This window comes from Mesocricetus auratus, unplaced genomic scaffold, assembly GCF_017639785.1.
Source record: "Mesocricetus auratus isolate SY011 unplaced genomic scaffold, BCM_Maur_2.0 Super-Scaffold_100013, whole genome shotgun sequence".
NCBI classification, from domain to species: domain Eukaryota; kingdom Metazoa; phylum Chordata; class Mammalia; order Rodentia; family Cricetidae; genus Mesocricetus; species Mesocricetus auratus.
The window spans coordinates 70,283,233-70,303,899 of record NW_024429196.1 but is presented as its reverse complement, the minus strand read 5'-3'; the positions used below and the strand labels follow the sequence as shown (position 1 = coordinate 70,303,899).

At 39.9% G+C, this 20,667-nt stretch overlaps 2 protein-coding genes across 5 annotated transcripts in view; one reads left to right on the top strand and one right to left on the bottom strand.

Moving 5' to 3' along the window:
- Window positions 1–646, bottom strand: part of Ecm2 (extracellular matrix protein 2) — a 33,102-nt gene extending 32,456 nt beyond the window's left edge. For 2 of the 4 annotated variants that reach the window (XM_040755949.1, XM_040755951.1), the window contains exon 1: window positions 462–645. The gene's annotated coding sequence lies outside the window, so the exon portion shown is untranslated. Of the gene's footprint in view, window positions 1–461 lie in introns of all 4 variants that reach the window. The other 2 variants (XM_040755950.1, XM_040755952.1) reach the window with 2 other exon arrangements.
- The window catches only part of LOC106020806 (centromere protein P), a 193,318-nt gene that overhangs the window by 158,498 nt on the left and 14,153 nt on the right, over window positions 1–20,667 (top strand).

Here is a 20,667-nt window from a genome sequence, read left to right as displayed (position 1 = left end):
TAAACTCTGACTAATTTATTTTCTCCATTAAATTTTTTCCTTGTCTTAAGTAAACTTTAAAAGTATCATAATTTTCAATATATCTATGAAGTCACAAGTTATTATCCTTCATGTTATCCAGCCGGCTAAGAGTGGAAATGCTTTTAATTAAACATTTATGTTCCTTTAGAATATTAGAACTGAGAGAAAATTAAAGTTTTGAATCAGTTGATAATTCTACTTATCACATGATCCTATCTAAGCATATGAAAATAGTTTATAATTCCTTAGCGTTTGAAATACTGGGAAAAATCATCCTGAAAAAAAAATACAAGTAAACAAACAGAACATACTTTAAGTTTTCAGTCTACTAATACAGAGATAATTTTTTCAAGGATTAAACATACTTGCACACAAAATACCCAGATAGTAAAGCCATGCCACATGCTGTAGTAGAAACTTAAAATTTAAAACATGTTTACCTGGAAATCTAAACTAAGTAGGCTTTGCTTGGTGTCATTTAAGTCTCCCGCTGAAAGTGAAACAAAACCAGAACTTTCTTTAAAAACAAAGAACAGAAGGGAATGTTGAAAAATATTAGCTGACTTCTTAGTCAAATCTAAAATAACTGCTTCCCTTGGGGATAAATGCCTCAAAGTTCTTTGTGTGGAAAATCAGCCAAAGAAGTAACTAGGGAAAATGGTTACCAAGGGAAAAAAATTTTTTTAAATCACAGGAAAAGTGAAAAACATCAACAGGGAGTTGGGGCGGGGGCTGGAGAGAACATTTCCTGTGCAGGCTGAAAAGGCAGAACTAGAGTACCAAAAGTGATCGGGAAAAATCTATGGCCTTCATAAGGCTGTTTGCATGAAAATATTGCATGACTTTTAAAGTTCAAACAATCCAGCATACCACTTGAGATATGTCAGGTTTATAATGGGAGTGTTCTCATTCCCCTAAAGACTGCATGAATCTCCAGTCCTGTTTAAATTGAGTTAAATTTCTCATAACAAGGAAACAAAAACTGGTTACATATTAATGACATTAGAAATTGTATCATTTTAGTAGTTGGTGGTGGTACATGCCTATAATCCCAACACTTAGAAGGTAGAGGCACTGGGAGTTTTAAGATCATTCTAGGCCACTATGAAGTTTGAGCCAGCCTAGGCTATATGAGACAATGTCTCAAAATGATTTCATATATACATACACAGACATACATGCATGCATGAATCCATATTCCTAGCTGACGTGGAACTCACTATGTAGATCAGGCTGGCCTTGAACTTACAAAGGATCTACCTGTCTCTGTCTCCCAGTCCCACCCAGAGAAGTGTGTGTGTGTGTGTGTGTGTGTGTGAGAGAGAGAGAGAGAGACAGAGAGAGAGACAGAGAGACAGAGAGAGAGAGGGAGAGAGAGAAACACGGAAGCAATAAAGGTTCTCATTATCAGTTACTCCAGCAAATTAGAGGTGTGCTTTGGCCTCAGGTTTCTTCATCTCCCCATCAGCAAATTAAAAACAGATGAGTGTGAAGCCCAGCACTGCTGGCTGTGGGTACCTGAGTTCCTCTATGGAAAACCTAGTGAGTATTCAACATAGTACATGAAAGTCAAGTGCTTTAAAAGCACATAGATTTGAGATTTAGAAATTATAAAAATGAAGATTTAACGTATTTGCAAATAAGTGACTTATGTACTGAATTATAGTAACCTCTGAATATCAATTTGGGAAACAAGAATATAGTGAATAAATGCCTTTAAATATTTTTTGGTTTTGGTTTTGCTTTGAGACAGGGTTTCTCTGTGTTTCAGCTCTGACTGTCTTGGAATTTACTCTGTAGACCAGGCTGTCCTCAAACTCACCAAGATCCACCTGCCTCTGCCTCACAAGTGCTGGGATTAAAGGCGTGTGTCACCACCACCCATATATGCCTTTAAATTTTTGAAGGGAATTAATTTTTTTTCAATCAAAAAGTCATTACCAGACAAAAAGAAAAAAAACAATTCAGCTGACAAATGAATAAAAAAATATTAAATTAGAATTTTGTAGACTAGGAAATGCCAGTGGTTGGTGAAAGGCAAGAAGCAGATTTCAGCATCAGTAACAGTCAAGAAGTGTCCATTGAGATGTGTGCTATCTCCCAGTGTGAAATGTTAAGACTTAACGCTAGCCGGGCGGTGGTGGTGCACGCCTTTAATCCCAGCACTCGGGAGGCAGAGGCAGGTGGATCTCTGTGAGTTCGAGGCCAGGCTGGACCGATAGCCTCCAAAACAATACAGAGAAACCCTGTCTCGTAAAAACCAAAAAAAAAAAAAAAAAAAAAAAAAAGACTTAACGCTAGAGGTAGTGTAAGCATCATCATTTTAAAATAATCCAAATAATTCTCACATGCTTGGTAATCATAAATCACAGCCTGATTTGGAACATGTGTGTTGTTTTGTTGAAGGAGGAGACTTGTGTTCGTGGCATGCTGTGTGTGGCAAACAGAAATGGTTATGTTGAGGACAGCTAATGAAAAGCAGTGCTGTCTGCCCACATGTTACCTCTAGATATGCATTATAGGAACATCTTTCTGTGCAGAGGTGTGCTCAGGGTAGTGCTTTGAAGCTCTCTAACTATGGACTTATAAACAAACAAGCAAGCAAGCAAACAAAAAGCAACCCAGTTGTGTATTTGGAACAGTGGACTACAAAGCTCTTTGGAAACTAAGGTAACATTAATACTTGTATATGAGGTTGTCCCCAATATACCAAGAGGAAAAGGGAGATATCCAAAACAGTATATGCATTATCTTTTGATATATATAATTTTTCATCTTTCTGGAGAACAGATTAGAAGAGATAAACAAAATTGTGTATTTATTTGTAGGTGATAAAATTACAATTTCTGTGTGTAATTCATCATTTCCATGATGTTTTGTGCTTTTTATAGCCAGATGAGGAAAAATAACTATTTAAAACAGTATAAACAAAAAAACTTTTTAAAAAAGATTGTGTGGCCGGTCGGTGGTGGCGCATGCCTTTAATCCCAGCACTCGGGAGGCAGAGGCAGGCGGATCTCTGTGAGTTCGAGGCCAGGCTGGACCGATAGCCTCCAAAACAATACAGAGAAACCCTGTCTCGCAAAACCAAAAAAAAAAAAAAAAAAAGATTGTGTGTGTGTGTGTGTTACCTGCGTGTGTGTCTGTTCACTATGTGTATTCACTGTCCACAGAGGTCAGAAGAGGACATTTTATCCCCTGGAACAGACAGTTGTAAGCCACTCTGTGAGTGCTGGAAAATTGAACACTTGTCTTCTGCAAGAGCAGCCTGTGCTGTTAATGACTGAGCCATCCATCTTTATGGCTCCTTAAACAAAAGTAACTTTTTAGTGGCATAGAGGAATAACAATAACTATCATGCTGAGATTGACATGGTTGGAAAAAAAACAATTTTAAGATTTCTGAGGTCCCTGCTCTACAAGTTTGTGGTTTAATGGATGATTATATGAGCTCCTTTTCAGAAACTGTTTTAACCACCCTAGTACATGGAAAATGCTGGTGTTATGGTTTTCCTTTTCTCTTATTATTTTAGGCATAATTATGTCCTAAAACTTGGCTACTGTAGTGCTCTGAAAGAGTGTAGTGTTTGTTACTGAAGACTATGCAAAAAGTGAGCATCAGCTGTGCCAGAAGGGAGTGAGCCTGTAGGACATTTATGTCACTTACCACTGAAGTCACTTACACTGTTTATTATTTATTGTCAACCCAAAATGGAGTCACCTGGGAATAAGGAACCTAAGTTGAAGAATTGCTTCTATAAGATTGGTCTGTGGGCATGTCTTTGGGGACTTGTCTTTGATTAGTGACTGATGTGAGAAGGCCTAGCCTACTGTGGGCAGCACAATCTCTGAGATGATCCTGGACCGTATAAGAAAGCAAGCTGAGAGAAGTAGAGAGTAAGACAATACGTAGTTTTCCTGAATGATTTCTGTCTCTGTTCACACTTGAGTTCCTGTCCTGACTCCCTCAGTGATGGATTGTAACCTGAAAGCATACAATGAAATACCGCCCTCACCCGCAAGTCACTTAGTGTTTATCACAGTAACAGAAAGCAAAGAGTGGGATATTGCTGTGATGGGCCTGACCATGTTATTTGGGGAGGTAGCAGGCAGCGAATGAAGATTGTGAAAGGATTTTGGAACTTTGATCCAGAAAAGCTACTACTTGTGAAGAGAAGCCTTCCCGCCATCCTGGTTCCAGAGCCGCATCAGTCCCAAATAACACACAGGAGGCTATATTAATTATGAAGCGGTTGGCCTTGCTTGTTTCTTACTGGCTAGCTCTGACTTAAGTATTTATCCCATAATTGTTAATCTAAGTATTTTTCTTACCGGAGAACTTTCCAGGCTTCCTACCCCATGGCGGTTACATCTCGACTTTTGGCCTGCAGGTATACATGCTGACAGGACACTGTGTACAAAAAAAGTTGTACTGTTAGGCTTAAGGTAATGTCCAAGGAGTGGAGTCTACTTGTCAGATTCAGCTGTCAACAAAGCCCAGAGTTATCTGAGGAAGTCTTAGTTGGGGGATTTCCATGATCATATTGTCCTATGTGCATGTCTGTGTTGCATTTTCTGTTGTTGTATTTCAAGAGGATATCTCTTTTAAGTTAGAAGAATGAACATGACATATTGTTGAGGGACACACAGAAAATTACAAATGTTGATGCCTTGTAGATATATGAGCAGATACAAAGGCTGCTCTATCTAATTAAAAATTAACCATAGTTTTGTAGAGACTTTTATAGGTTATTTTATTCATAATTACTTCTTATAACTCCTGAATATTTGTCTACTCAGAAAAAGAAAGCTAGTTTTATTTTACACACACAACAAAACAGAAGAGCTCCTAAAATAACAACTGCTCTGCTCTAAGTTTTCAATCAGTCCCTTTAACTCCTAATTTAATATTTATACACTGCAGTAAGTTCTAATGTACTTGATTACTTCTTCATCTCTGCAGTTTTCTTCCTCCTCTCAACTCCTGTCCTCCCTTCCTCCCATCTTCTGGATTTCATCATACACTTTCTTTTGGGGGGATTTTTCTGAAGACAGGGTGTCTCTACATAGCCCTGGCTATCCTGAAACTCACTATATAGACCAGGCTGTCCTTAAACTCTTGAACTCTTGCAGATCAGTCTACCTCTGCCTCCTGAGTGTTGGGATTAAAGGCACATGCCAATGACTGGCCACATCCTTTTTTTTTTTTAATTAATTTCATCATTCCTTTTCCTTCCTTCAATTCCTCCATGCCCCACCCCTCAAATTCCTGGCTTCCTCTTCTGAGAGAGAGAGAGAGAGAGAGAGGGAGGGAGGGAGGGAGGGAGGGAGGGGAGAGAGAGAGAGAGAGAGAGAGAGAGAGAGAGAGAGAGAGAGAGAGAGAGAGAGAGAGAGATCTATTCTCATCATTTCTTAGTTGCCTACAGTTCTTGTGTAGGGCTGAGGCCATGTGAGCTTTCTGGAGCTTTCCCTCATCCACATTAACATGTCTGTTGGTGTCATTCTTTTTCAGCTCATGTTAGGCTACGATGTTGGGAAGATTTTTGGGGAGTGTAGCTTCTGACATTCTAAGAGATCCGATCTTTCCTAAGCAGTGAACACATGTGATTTCAATAAATTCTTAAACCATATAATATGCATTATTATTTTCCATTTTATAATGGACCAAAACTAAGGTGTTACAAAAGCAAACTGAGGAAACTGAATAGAGCTAAACACCCTATGTTGGTTAAATAGGGAAAATGACAACAGTCCCAAGCTAGTCTGATTTACTTTTCTTACAATGCTCAAGGCAGTATCCCTCACTGGTCAGTGCTTCCTTCCTGAGCAGCCACTGAAGGGCATGTGAACAGACAGCCACTCTCATCATGTGGGTGTCCACATCACAAAACTCCATAACTGATTATGAAAATCCGTTCCTGCTAGAACAGAGATGTGGCAACAGGTAGCTTCAGTCAGGACCTGTGTCAGCCCTAAGCACAGTGACTTACTGAATCTAGATGAGTTGCATGCCCTTTCTGGCACTCAGATGGCCGATCTTTAGTGCAAAACCATTAGAGAATTCTCAGATTGTTTCTCTCAGCCTTTATAGGGTGTGGTGTTCTTGCCTTGGAAAACAAGCAGCCCAAAGCATTCAGAATTGTTATTTTCCCTGTAATTTCCCTCCTATAACCACTGAAACCCATACTTAGTGAGAGACTGGTGAGGGAATTACACATGTGGTAGTTTAAGCATTGTTGGGAATGGGGATTCTTTTCCACTGATACACTGTCTGAAGGAGATGGCTATAAACCAGGGTGACCACAATATTTATAAAGGTATGTAATGAAAAAAGAAGACTTTGGCAATTAATGTAACTCCATCACTCATGGGGATGATAAAGAGACACTCACTTGAGGTTAATAAATCAAAACACAGTGTTTGTCCACAGCTTCATTTTTTCCCATTACTGGTGAGTGATGTCATCATCTTCATTTCCCTTAGGATCTTTTTGTGTCCAGGAAAAGAAGATTAATATTAACTGCATTTATTATCATATATTCCTATTTTATTGTATGTTTTAGTTTAATTTTGCCACCTATGTAGAGTGGTTTTTTAGATTTTATCTTTGTGTGTGTGTGTGTGTGCATGTGTGTCTGTATCTGTCTCTATGTGTGTCTGTATGTGGATATGTGTGAATCCAGGTGCCCTCAGAAGCCACACACATCAAATCCATGGAGCTAAAGTTACAAGCAATTGTATGCCTGATGTGGATGTTGGAAATCAAACTTGGGGCCTCTGCAAGAGCAATATGAGCTTTTAATCTCCAAGTCATCTCTCTCGCCCTTGTTTCTTTTTCCTTTTTTCCTCAATGTTAGTGATCAAATCCAGTGCCTTACAGTGCTAAGCATAAGTGATACCAAAGAGTTGCTCCTCTTACTCTAGGAGGTTTCCAGTTGCTTTCATTTTCCTCAAATTAAATTCTAATTTTTTTGTTCAGTAGTAGAATCAAATCCTATGCCTTCCTCTTGCAAGGCAAGTGCTCTATTCTAGAGTGCATCCCTAGTCATGGAACATTGTTCTTTAAAAGATGCTAAGCTACCATGTTTGGCTGGATAATGTTGCTCCCAGAAGTCATGTGTTATTAAACAAAAATCCTGGTACCAGAATGGCATACTTCCTTATGCATTACTTGTCAGCAAGGTCCTAGAGGCCCTCAAAACAATATAGGCTATTGCCATAACTCTTGGTTACCTTGGAACTAAAAGGTAAGACCCTGTTGCTGAAGACACTGGACACTTTGGTTGCAAGATGTACAGAAATCAAGCTGGCAGGGAACTAGAAGCATCCTTCTTGAAACCATTGTTCATAGTGCTGGAAAGTGTTGTGCAGAACCTGGAGGAGAAAAAGCATGATGTCATCTTACCCATCTGTGAACCCTATAAGCTACATCAACCAGGCAAGATGTGTTCCCTAGTGCAACAGTGCCATGACTGTTGTAGCAGTAACCAACTACTTTCTGATTGGACTTGAGGCCTATTCCACAGAAGGGATTCATACCTGGTACGATAAAACTGGCCAGTGTCCATAGCTGGAGAGGTCAGAGGGAACATGGTATTATTGCTAAATAGTCACTGTATCAAATTGCCTTCTAAACATTAATGTTCACAACTTTAGCAAAGAAGCTTTGTAGTAGGTAACAGTTAATGAAACTATTTAATAGGCACTGTTAAGCAGGACAGTTATATCACCTACTTTCCAAAGCTCAGAGAACACTATGGAAGATGAATGCAAAAATCGAAAAAATTTTCCCAATTTACATAAAACAAAATTTAGAATTGCTGAGAAATATAAAAATAACTAAAACAACAATCACAACACTACTGGAATGGTATTTAAATTGTAATATTTTATAATTCATTGTTCACTATACCTTTATTCCTCTGCTGGAGTGAAGAGTTTAAGCATTACTACTCATTGAGCAACATCTATCTTATTCCAAGCAAATAAGTGGAACTGGGGCTTGTCACCAAAATCTGAAACAGTGCAATACTAGACTAATCAATACTCTAGTATAGTATTAGGAAATAACCACCTCAAGCAATACTTGAATTTAGCCCAACAGGAGAGTACATCCTTAGGATAACCAGTGTCCTTTATTCAATCTCCAGCACTTCAAAAGAAAACCCAACCGGCATCTGCAGTTGTCAGCATGTGAAAGGCATGTGTCACCATTGTCCGGCTGGGTCTGCATTTTTAAAATGACATACTGATTGTACTGTGCTTCATGAAGCACATGGAAGGAGCACATCTAGAAGCAGGGCACCATTGAAAAGCTTGTGGCGGCACAATCCCAGCACTCAGGAGGCAGACACGGCTATGTAGAGACCCTGTCTGAAAGGGGAATGAGAGAGAGAGAGAGAGAGAGAGAGAGAGAGAGAGAGAGAGAGAGAGAGAGAGAGAGAGAGAGAGAGAGAGAGAGAGAGAGAGAGAGAGAGAGAGAGAGAGAGAGAGAGAGAGAGAGAGAGAGAGAGAGAGAGAGAGAGAGAGAGAGAGAGAGAGAGAGAGAGAGAGAGAGAGAGAGAGAGAGAGAGAGAGAGAGAGAGAGAGAGAGAGAGAGAGAGAGAGAGAGAGAGAGAGAGAGAGAGAGAGAGAGAGAGAGAGAGAGAGAGAGAGAGAGAGAGAGAGAGATAGAGAGAGAGAGAGAGAGAGAGAGAGATTCCTTTACTAAGGTAGGGGAAGTATGTAACATTAGTAAATCTTAAGGTTTCTTTAGATGCAGGAAAGTGGAGGAAGAGAAATTGGGTATATGAAGCTTAGCTTTTGGGTGTAATCAACTATATTGCAGGAGAGTTATTTACTGGGGTGACCACAGACTAACACAATCAGTTCTGCAGATAACGGGAACTATGGGCTAGAAATAAGGTCCATTAGCATGAGGTGGCTAGTAGTGAAGCCATAGAACTGGATGGCATCACCAGCCACGGTGTATAATGAAGCTGTGAGGCAGGGTATTGAGAATTAGAGAAACAAAAGATTTTACAAGTTTCCAAACTAAGCCAGGCATTAGTGGTGCACGCTTTTAATCCCAGGTCTCAGGAGGCAGAGGCAGGCAGATCTCTGTGAATTCGAGGCCAGCCTGGTCTACAGAGCGAGTTCCAGGACAAGCTCCAAAGCTACAAAGAAGAAAATCTGTGGTGGGGGTGAGGTGGGAGGGAACCTTTCCAAACTAAGCACTTGCATGCATTGTTAACAGAAATGTAAAATGACAGCCTTCATTTAGGCCACTTTATCAAACTCTAATAAATGCTAAGCCATTCTTCTTCTAGGAATTTATCCTACAGACTGTTGTGCACAGATATACAACAATCTCTTCTGTGGATATTTGTTGTAATATATAAAAGAATATTGAAAAATCACAAGTAACCAAATGATTGTTGAAAGAAAGTAGGTTAACTTCTATAACATGTTAGAGGAATCTGGCAAACAGGGTGAGAAACACCAGGAATCAGTCTTCCCACTTAGATAACAAATAAACTGACAGAATCTGTCTGATGTAACTGTTTTTGAATTCTGGAGACTACTAAAGGCTTACAACATCCCTGAGGATGACTAGGGTAGTAAATTGTGGTTAATTTAATCAATTACAGCTCTTAGCACAGTAGCTGCTAACCAGATCTCAACCTAGCTCCATTTCCGATGTCTGTAACATGTTCCTGGAATAAACCAACATTCCTGCATATATTGGGGATTCATTGTCTAATGACTGCTTCTTGTCATAGAGGTTCAGAGCCAGGATCCAATGTGGTTGCCTGTCTTAGTCAGGGTTCCTCCTGCTGCAACAAAACATCGTGACCAAAAAGCAAGTTGCGGAGGAAAGGGTTTATTTGGCTTACACTTCCACATTATAGTCCATCATCAAAGGAAGTCAGGAACACAAGCAGGGCAGGAACCTGGAAGCAGGAGCTGATGCAGAAGCCTTGGAGGGTGCTGCTTACTGGCTTGCTCCCCATGCCTTGCTCAGGCTGCTCTCTCATAGAAGCACCACCCACAATGGGCTAAGCCCACCCCAATCAATTACTAATTAAGAAAATGCCCTACAGACTTGTCTGTTTACAGCATGATCTTATGAAAGCCTTTTATTTTCTTGTTTGTTTTTTATTTTATTATTATTTTTCCCAAGACAGGGTTTCTCTGTAACCCTGGCTGCACTGGAACTTGCTCTGTTGACCAGGCTGGTCTACAAACTGGTCAGACTCAGAGATCTTCTTGCCTCTGCTTTCTGTGTGCTGGGACTAAAGACATGCGCCTCCACAGCACCTGGAGGCATTTTCTTAGTTGGGGGTCCCTCCTTTCAGATAACTCTTGACTTGTTTCAAATTGACATAAAACTATCCAGCACATTGCCCCTCCCTTTTTTTTTGTTTGCTTTTTGTTGTTCTTCATTCAGGAGATAAATACTAAAGCCTAGGTCATTAACAAGTAGCTGCAGAGGCTAGGGAGGTGTTTCAGTGGATAAAGTACTCACTCTGCAAGAATGAGCACCAAGTTTAAATCCCCAGCACGGACGTGAACCAGCAGTGTGTACCTGAAACCCAGCACTGGGGGTGGGAGGAGAAAAGTGGCTCTCTAGACTTGTTGACCAGTCAGTCTAGCCGAAATAGTGAGCTCCAGGTTCAGTGAAAGACCCTGTCTCAAAAAATAGGATGGAAAGTGATAGAAACAGACCTGTGGAGTTGACTTTGACCTCCGCAAGCACACACAGATGCAAGCTCACCTGTATACACATGTGTACACATACCGTACGAAAAACGTTTATTAGTCTGGAGGTGTCTCACATGCCTTTAATCCCAGCACTAGGGAGACAGAGGCAGACAGATCTCTGTGAGTTCCAGGACAGCCAAGGCTACACGGAGAAACCCTGTCTGAAAAAAACAAAAGAAAACATATGTATTATCCACAAATAATATTTTTAAGAAAAGCTAACTGCAGGGGTAAGAAAAATAAATGATAAAAGAGGTAAATATTATCCAATGTACATTTATGAATATATAGAAATGTTAAAATGAAATCCTTTACATTCTGTATGATCATTATATGATAAATTAAGTATGTCAATATATAAAGGAAAGCTAGAAACTGACAGTACATATTCCTAGGAAGGCACTAGTTCTAAAAAGATCCAAGAAGACATTAAGTTCGCACTTCAGACTGATCTTTGGCACAAAGAAAGCCTACAACAGTAAGAAAAATAAAACATTTTTTTAAATACAGTTAACCCTAGAAGAAGGGGGAGATTCTGATTTCCATTATTAGCACATTTTTAGCAAACAGTATTAAGGGGCTTATAGGATGCTATCAAGCAAGCCAACATGCAATATAAAAGTCACAAGAGAAGAAAAAGGGACAGAATGAATATTTGAAGACATAATAGCTAAAAACTCCTCAGATTTTATGAACATAAATATAAACATGCTCTGAGCTACATATCCAGTTCAATGAACCTATCTGTGTTAAAGACATTATGTCAGATTTCTTGGAAAAAAATGCCTTTAGACAGCTATGAAAGATGCTCACATAAAGTAAGATGTGAGAGAGATCAAGTTTTTAATGAACAAAATAGAAAATTAATAGAGATAACAAAAATAGAAAGTCAAAAGAAATCCAACATGACTATATAGCAAGACCCCATCTCAAATCTGTTGAAGGCTCTAGAAATTGACCAGAGTCGAAGAACAATTGATTTGGAGGCTAATTCTGCCTATCCATAGTCTTTATAGACACATTAAGTCTTCCTTTCCCATTCCACACCCATCATTGTCATTAATAGAATTGGTTGTGATTATTAAGTCTTCTTGTTGAAAAATAGCATAAGCTCTTCCAAGAAGCCCAAGTACACAAGAGGACATAGCAGAGGAGCACTGAAGAATATGCTTCTTATAGGTCATGAGGAATTGCAGAAACTCCCCAGGACCTGGGAATAGAAATGAGAGCCCTTTCATGTCTGTACTGTCTTTTCCTAGGGTCTTGTGTTGCCTTATCCCTACACTTTCTGTAACTTTGCTTCATTTTCTTGAAAGTTGTTGTCTTCTGCAGACCAGTTGTCACTGTGTTGGCAGACATGTGACCCAAATGACCAGTCTGTGTATCCTCAGTCCAGTCCCAGATAGGTGATCAACAAAAAGTTACTGGTTTCTCCAAAAGATTCTGCTTGGGTCAGGCTTGCATCCCAGATTCTGTGCACTCTGATCTGTGGGGTCGAGTTCAAGTATGAAAGAATTGCACATGTATTGCTGAGTGGCAGTGATGCAGGATATAATGAAGTTAACTGTAAATTCAGCAAAAGGCTGTTCAGGTTATTTGTTAAAGCCTTTGTGATAAAAAGTTCTTATTGTTGAATAGAACTTTCTTAAGCAAACTTCCTGAGTTTATATAGTTGGAGTGTGCATCACTGTGTGACCTAAAGCCAGCTTTACCCCTAATAATCTATCAGTGTTAGGACTTGATTATTTTTTCTTTACCTGATGTGTTTATAACATTATCTGTAAATTAATACAAGAACCTTCCACAGTTTTTAGCTCTGTGCGGTGAGAACTGTCCTTTAATTATATGCAAGTGCCTTTGTTTTCTTTTTGTTTTGTTTTGTTAACACAAGGTCTATATGACTCTGGCTGCCTTGGAACTCAAGATCACCTGCCCCTGGCTCCCGAATGCTAAGATAAACTTCATGCACCACCACACTCAGCTATGTACAAGCTTTAAAGAGTAGTGTTTGCCTTTATTCCTAGTAGCTTTGTAAAATCAGTTGTGAATTTATAGAGAGGTGCTTTTTCTCTCTTTTATTTGGAGGGTGGTTTAAAAGCATTAGTGACAGCATATTTACTCTGTCCTCAGTAGGTAAGAATTGGCTTTGCATTAAACTGACTAATTTTGAGCAGGCTTTAGTGAGACAAACAGTATTTGTACTATGAAATCACCAGCATATGAGCTGCAGGACCTATGCCATCATCTGCTTATGGTGGTATGCCCTTCGGTGTCTATAATTCATAGAGGTGAGTTTTAAATGTTTATGTGCTGAAAATAATTTCTTGATTCCAGAAGAGGAACATTAGCAATGCCTGAGCATTCAGTCATGACCAGGATCTCAGTCTAGGACCTGATGCTGGGTCAGAAATGAATCAAAGACTGACCATATCACTGTGGTTGCCTCTACTTCAGACTGTCTCAGGAACCTGTCCTTGCCTCACCACTGCTCTTACAGAATCAGTTCTCCCTCTTCAAGAGGTGCCATTCAGATGTTTACCATCTGTTTTCTGAACAAAGCCCCGATAGCATGTGCACTCAGACCTGTGGCCACAGTCAGAGGACAGAGGAAGGTGTTGAGTGTCCTCCTCCCCTCCCCTCCTTCTTCCCCAACTCTCTCTCTCCCCTCCTTCCTTCCCCCTCCCCCAAATTCCTTTGAAACAGATCTCTCCCTAGCCTAGAGCTCATGTTTTTTAGTTAGACTGGCAGCAGCAAGCCCCAGTGAATTTCCCATTTCTGCCCCATACAGCAGTGGAGTTACAGGCATGCAGAGACCACACCCAGCTTGTTGCATGGGGGTTGGTAGCTAACCCAGGTCTGCATGCTTGTGCAGCCTTAGCTACCTGTGCTCTAAACTACTGAGCCACCTCCAGCTCTCTCTCTCTCTCAGCCATACTCCTTACTCACTAATCTCACTAAATTCCTTTTGACTTGATTTCCTTTAGCTTTTTCATTTCTAAGTCAATTACATTCGTGAGTTTCACAAATTCAACCAAAATACCATAGGGGAAAAATGACACCAGTGGAAGAGAACACATGAAAGATTTTTTTTTACTTGAAAAAATAAGCATCTGTTAAGTGAAACTTATGGAATACTCTGTATAAAATTACAAACAAAAATAGGATAGAATAATAGAAACTCTTTAAGAAAGTGTTATTTTTTTTAAGTTAAAGCAATTGACATCTATACATTTTTAACAGGTCATTTGAATCTTAAAAAATTTAAGCCTGGTGATGGCAGTGAACGCCTTTGATACCAGTACTCAGAAGACAGAGACAAGCAGATCTCTGAGTTCAAGGCCAGCCTGGACTATGGAGCAAGTGCCAGAGCAGCCAGGGTTACACAGAGAACCCCTGTCTCGAAGAAACAACAACAACAAAAAACTTTAAAACAGATTATTTAAACAGCAGGAGGTTAAATATAGCTAAAGAAGGAAAAAAAAAGTAGGTGATTAATTTGAGAATACCCTAATCACAATATCAACAGCAAAGCAAAACCCCTAATGCCCCCTCTGTACCTATAGATGACCTTTACTGGACATTTAATCTACCTGAAGTAACGTCATTGATCTTTGTGTCTAGATTCTTTCACTTGGAATTGTGTTTGTGGTTTGTCCATGTTGTAGTGGCTGTGAGTACTTTGTTTCTTTTTATTGACCAGTGGAAGTCTTGATATTATAAGCCACACCTGTTTAGCCACTCACCAATTTAGGGAAATTAGATTATTTGAAATTGTCTGTAATGAATAATTCTACCATAAACATGCACACACAAGTTTATATACAAATGTGCTTTATTTCTCCTGGTTGGGTTCCTAGGAGTGGAATTTTTGAGTTGTGTGACAAACTTATGCTTACTGGTTATGAAACATGTGCTGTCATAGAAAATGACGGAGTAGGGCACCCCAAGATCATTTTCTCTACTGAAATCACCACAAACTGCCAAATTTGACAGAATAAACCATGCATGTTGAATCCTGGGATCAAATCAGATGCTTGCAGCAGCTAAGGAGTGCTGAGTGAGAGAGAGCCACTGAATTTCGGGGGAAAGCATTGTCATTTTTCCCCATGCTGGCAGTGGCCATGATAGCAGCTGTGTCTTGATGTATTCTGACCCCCTGTGATGGTTCCCCAGGGGAGCAATGCAGCACCTGGTCTGTCACACTTATATCCCTTGGCTGTAGCAGATTTCTGCGATATACAACTTCATGTACTACTGAAACCTGCAGGGCCAATGGACCTCTGAAAAGGGCACACAGTAGATATCCAGCCCCCAAAAGAAAAGGAAAAACTGGAAAGAGGAAGAGGGTGGAGAAATAGGGTATTGAAGGACCACTGCATATACAAAGAAAAACAGTGTACCATGCATGCCCAGGACTGATGCCTGCTAAGAGACTAGCCAGGGACCAGGCCTTACCCCTTCAGGATAAAGGCAGAGCTATGGGCCAGCTTAGCACCAAAAAAGTTCCCACCTCAATGCCAAGCCCCAAAGGCCAGGAGCATTTTGTTTTGTTTTGCTTTGTTTCTCTTCTGGGCTCCAGCTTTTAAAGGACCCTTTACTGAGTCATTAAAGGACTCTTTGCTGAGTCAGTGGTACTCTAGAGACTTCACAGTGATCACATACAAGACTACAGTCTTAGTACATAAGGCTGCAAGTTGCTAAATATGTATATGTATCTCTCAGTTGACATTTATGGCAAGGAAGAATATGATTGCCAAAGTCACCACACTCCAGGATTCAAAAGAAGCAGGTTAGTTCTGCTGCCATGTCTGTCTACACCATGTGAAGAAGCACCCCACACTCCAGTGCTGTGGATACAGCTGGTCCAGCTGTCATGCCTTCCCCATCACCATGGACTGTGACCCCTGAAACTGAACCAAATAAACATTCCTCATTCAAACTCAATATAGTCCAGTATCTAGCAACAGCAAAAAAAAATTTTTAAGTATAGAAAGAGCCGGGTGGTGGTGGCAAACGCCTTTAATCCCAGCACTCGGGAGGCAGGGGCAGGTGGATCTCTGTGAGTTCAAAGCCGGGCAGGACCGACAGCCTCCAAAACAATACAGAGAAACCCTGTCTCGTAAAAACCAAAAAAAAAAAAAAAAAAAAAAAAAAGTGTAGAAAGAAACGGGAATGATCCATTCACAGGAAATAAGGTATGAAAAAGTGAGAATATCAACAAAGATATGTTATTTCAAAGCATCTAAATGAAATTTAATATTTACATACAAAGGAATAGTTTTCATGCATAAAAAGTTGAAATATTAAAGAGTCTACAAAGCTTTGCTAAAAACGCCAGACACTAAAAGTTGTGTATCTGTGGTCTTATTTCTGTGAATTATGTAAGATAGATAAGTTTGTAAAAATGTAAGCAAAGGGGCTGGCTGTGGTGGCACAAACCTTAAATCCCAGCACTGGGGAGGTAGAACCAGGTGGATCTCTGTGCGTTCAAGGCTAGCCTGTCAACATATCGAGTTCCAGAATAGCAAAGGCTATATAGTATGACCTTCCCAAACACACCTACAAAAAATGAAACTTTTGGGAGAAGGCTTCTGGGGGCTTTCAGAGGGCAGGATGAAATGAACTGATTAATGAGTGCAACTTTTATTTTGAAGTGATAAACATGCTTTGGGAACAGAGGTGGTCAGACAGCACTCAGAATGTCCTAGGTCACTTTAAATAGTTAATGCTGTATGAATAGCAAGCAGCTGTGTGTCTAAAAAAGCCCCTTCTTCCTCTCCATGTCCTAACCCCCAGGACGTGAACTCAAGAAAAAGCTAAGAGAGTACCGTTACCAAGTGTAAAGCCCTCAGTCATTCTTCCCAACCCAGAAGGACTCAAATGATGTAACATTCTCTATGTAGAGGAGAGCACAGGGCAAGTAAGACAAAAATCAGATAATCCCAAGGGTAACCCATGTTGAATAGGAGGGCTGTGAGCCATCCCACCCTGGAATTAAGTCACAGGGTGGAGCTCGGATCAGTGGTTCAGGAAACTCAAAGACACACCCCACACAAATAGCACATTCCCACTGTGAAGAGTCTGTGGAAAGCAGACCTGTGTCCACCCGTGGATAAAGAACAGCTTGCCTTTCTATGAATTCAAAGGAATAATTTTCATTCTGCTTAACATGTGAATATATCATTTCAGAATGCATAATATGTTCTAAAAAGAGCAAAAGGAAATAATCCAATTGATTTTACAAAATAAAACACCTTTTCCATATTCTCACCTCATTTGTTATTGTCTGCCTTTTATGAGGTATCCTAATAGGTATAAATGATTACTTACACTTGTAAAGAAGATTTCAGATGAAGTATCATGTGCATCTATTTTTTTTTTATTTCTAGCTTTTTATGATAGCTCAAATTGAAAGTCTGTCTTAGCTGCTTTATTTTATGAAATCTTGTGATACAAATGGAAAACAACTGTATGTCACCAGGTGTGATGCACCCCAGGAGGCAGAGGCAGGTGGGTCTCTGAGCTAGAGGCCAGCCCTAGCTACACAATGAGACCCTGGCTCAAGAAAAGGGCCAGGAGAGAACTATACATTCACATTCTGAAACTTCTCAAGTTTGTATTCTGTCTTATTTTGTGCCTTCTCAGAGCCTCTCTAGTTCTGGCTGCCCTGGGATTCGCCAGTGTAGACCAGTCTTGCAGTGATCCTCGTATCTCAGCCTCCCAAGCTAGGATTACAGGCATGTGCCACCATGTCTGGACGGCTATACTAGCTTTTAATTGTGGTGTATTAATAAGTTTTAAATAATATATTTACCTGATAAACACAAACCACATGGTATCACCCCTACTCCGTCGTCCACATTCCCAAAAAGTGGGCAGATTCTTTCTCAAGAAGGTGTAGGCTGGCTCCTCAGGAGACCATGATGCACTTGAGCCCTTCTTTGCTGTGAGCTGTAATTAAGTAAATGATTTTATATGTCCATATGTTAACATAAATTCTTTATGAGAACATCATTGTCTCATGCTGTGGGCCAAAAAAAAAAAAAAAAACAAAACCCAAGTCTGTTTGCAAATGCCCCTGAGAGAACTTTAAGTAGTGATTGGAATTCTTCTGATGAGGTATTGAATGAGGCTGTATCAGCACAGGTTCCCAGTGGCTCTAATTCTGCTAACCTAACAAATTGTAACTGCTTATTCTGAAGACTTTTTGTTTTTGTCTCCAGACTCCGACTGTAGTTTCTCCTCAGTGCATTTTCTTGTTTGGTAAAAAGCAGTAAAACATGTCTACTTAGTATTCAGCACTTGCAAATGAGGAGTCTTCCTCCTGTTACAAATATGTAAACAAGATTTATATTAAAGATGCTTGATGTCTAAAACATAGGTTTCCTATTTGCAACTGAAGTGAAACTTTTTAAAAATTGAAGTATGTCTTTTGGCTGTTCTAACTTTAAGGTGGGGGAGAAAAGGAAAAAAAAAAACATGCAGCTTGACTATCTTGGCCCACACTCTGTTTCCATTCCGGCTGCTGGCCAGGGCTGCATAAGCAGTGGTTGTTATGCAAGCCTCCAGGCCTCCAGGGCTCTTATCCGTCCCAGACCTCAAATACAGCATCTGTTTCCAAATAGAGGTAAGAACTGCACAACCCTTTTCTGTTTCTTTGGTGAGCCTCAGCTTCTGGAAATTACTCTGTCACTGCAAGTTTATTTAACCCTAGATTCTAACTGAATTATTGTCTAAATACATTATTTACTTTTAATTGACCCAAACTGAGTTATTAATAGAGGAAGGTTTTTAAAGACAAATAGAAGTTCAAAAATATTTAAAAGCAAAGGTCTTCAACTAAAATCTTCAGTAACAAAGATATCTAAGCTGTAGTTCTTGTCCATTTATCTAAAATGCAATGCAGTTAACTTTAGTTGAGCTAAAGCATATGAACCACAGCTCAGGATAAAGAAACACAAAGTACTAAATGTTATGTGTAAATGAGCCAAAAGCTGAAGTCAACATTAAAATTTCCCTATTTTCAGGTAGCTTTGCTTTATATATTGAAATCCCAAGAGAACGGAAAAGCACAAAAAGCTCTCTCAGAGCAGAGTTGGAGCTCATTGTATATAAGCCATAACATGTAGTGATCAGCATGCCTACCCTGTTTATTGGGATGCAGATGAGACATGGTGACTGCACCTCCCGCCACAGTCCTTAGACCTAGAGCACCATGAAAGGTTAACAAAGCAGGGCAATTGGAAAAACTAGGGAGTTCTTGAGACACATCACAATCCCATAGTTATGTTTCTTTACTCGTCTGCTTTTTCCACCCAGTTTTATGCCTCAAGAGGTCAAGCGTACTGCCTTTTGTCTTTTTACCTCTGACATAATAAAACAAAGAAAAAGGGATATATTATAAATACATAGTTAATTTTTCACAAAAGATTTTGTATAGCTACCACCTAAATCAGGAGACAGAGAAAGCAGTCCCCAGAAACAGTTTCCTCCTTCCGTCCTTGCTTCCATGGGCAAGCACTCTGCTGGTTTCTGGTGGAGAGATCAGCCTGATGTAGACCTCCATGGGTAAGAGGGGCTGTAGAAGCACTGTGTAATCAAGGTCATTCAGCTCATTACTGTATGGAATTCAGAAAATACCATCCCATTCCTATGTGCAACCCAGATACAGCTATAAATAAACAGTACTGTGAGTGTACGGACAGGTACAGTTTATGTTTGGAGCTGATGCGTCATGAGATGTATATCTGTTGGCTTGAGTATATGTTGTCAGTTCCCCAAAGTAATTGCCAATTTACTCAAGTGGTGGGTCATTGTTTCAGTTGCTCACGTCTGTTTCAGCACTGGTTTTGTTCATTGTTTTTAGCCACTTAACTGCTGTAACTTTGTGGTTTAATTGGCATCCCCTGATGTATTATTGATGAGGAAGATTACCATACAAAGGATAGGGATGTCGTATGTTATTAAGGAGAAATCACTTATGTGAGAAGCTGAAAACTGAGGTCAGCGCTCTGTTGGTCTCCGACCTCAACCCAGAATCCTAAGAGAGAGAATGACCCCTTCTTTCTTGCCCTTTATCTCTGTCTTCCCCCATGTACCTGTGACCATGCCCATTTGGGCGTGGTCAGTGCTGCAGGTACGTGAGATCTCTCCCTACAATTCCCCTTTTAGTCTAAAGACAAGATTTAGACTTGAAACAAAACTAAATTATCTCAAACATATATAAAGCATATATACATAGAAGGTGATAAATTATAATCTACCTATCTCCTATCCTAAGCATATCTATCCCATCTAAAACCTAAGCTTATCTGAAAGAGATGTACAAGTCTGAATACCTCCTTCCAATCCCAACCCTAAATAATTTAAAACTAACCCTAACAGGTGTAAATTATTCTGTAATATCAACAGTAGGGAAAGGAGAAATCGCCATGTGATCACGGGAGGAGAGGGCACAAGTCTGGCATTCTTGGTAAGATAAGACCTTATAAAATATATATTAGTAATTATGGGTTAATAAATAAGTCAGAGCTAGCCATTAAGAAACCATAGCAAACGACCAACATATAGCGTCCTATGTGTTCATTTGAGACTGATGAGGCTCAGAAACCAGGCTGGAGGGAAAAATACATGTTACATTTTATGGTTTGTTCATTTGTGTGTGTCTTTGTGTCGGTGTCTGTATGTCTCTGTGTGTGTGTGTGTGTGTGTGTTAGTTTTTGTTGTTTTTCGTTGTTTTTGGTTTGGTTTTGAAATGGGGTTTCTCTATGCAGCTTTGGACCCTGTCCTGGAACTTGCTCTGTAGATCAGGCTGCCTTCGCTTTCACAGAGATTCACCTGCCTCTGCCTCCTGAGTGCTGGTATTAAAGGTGTGTGCCACCACTGCCCAACTCATTTGTGTTTT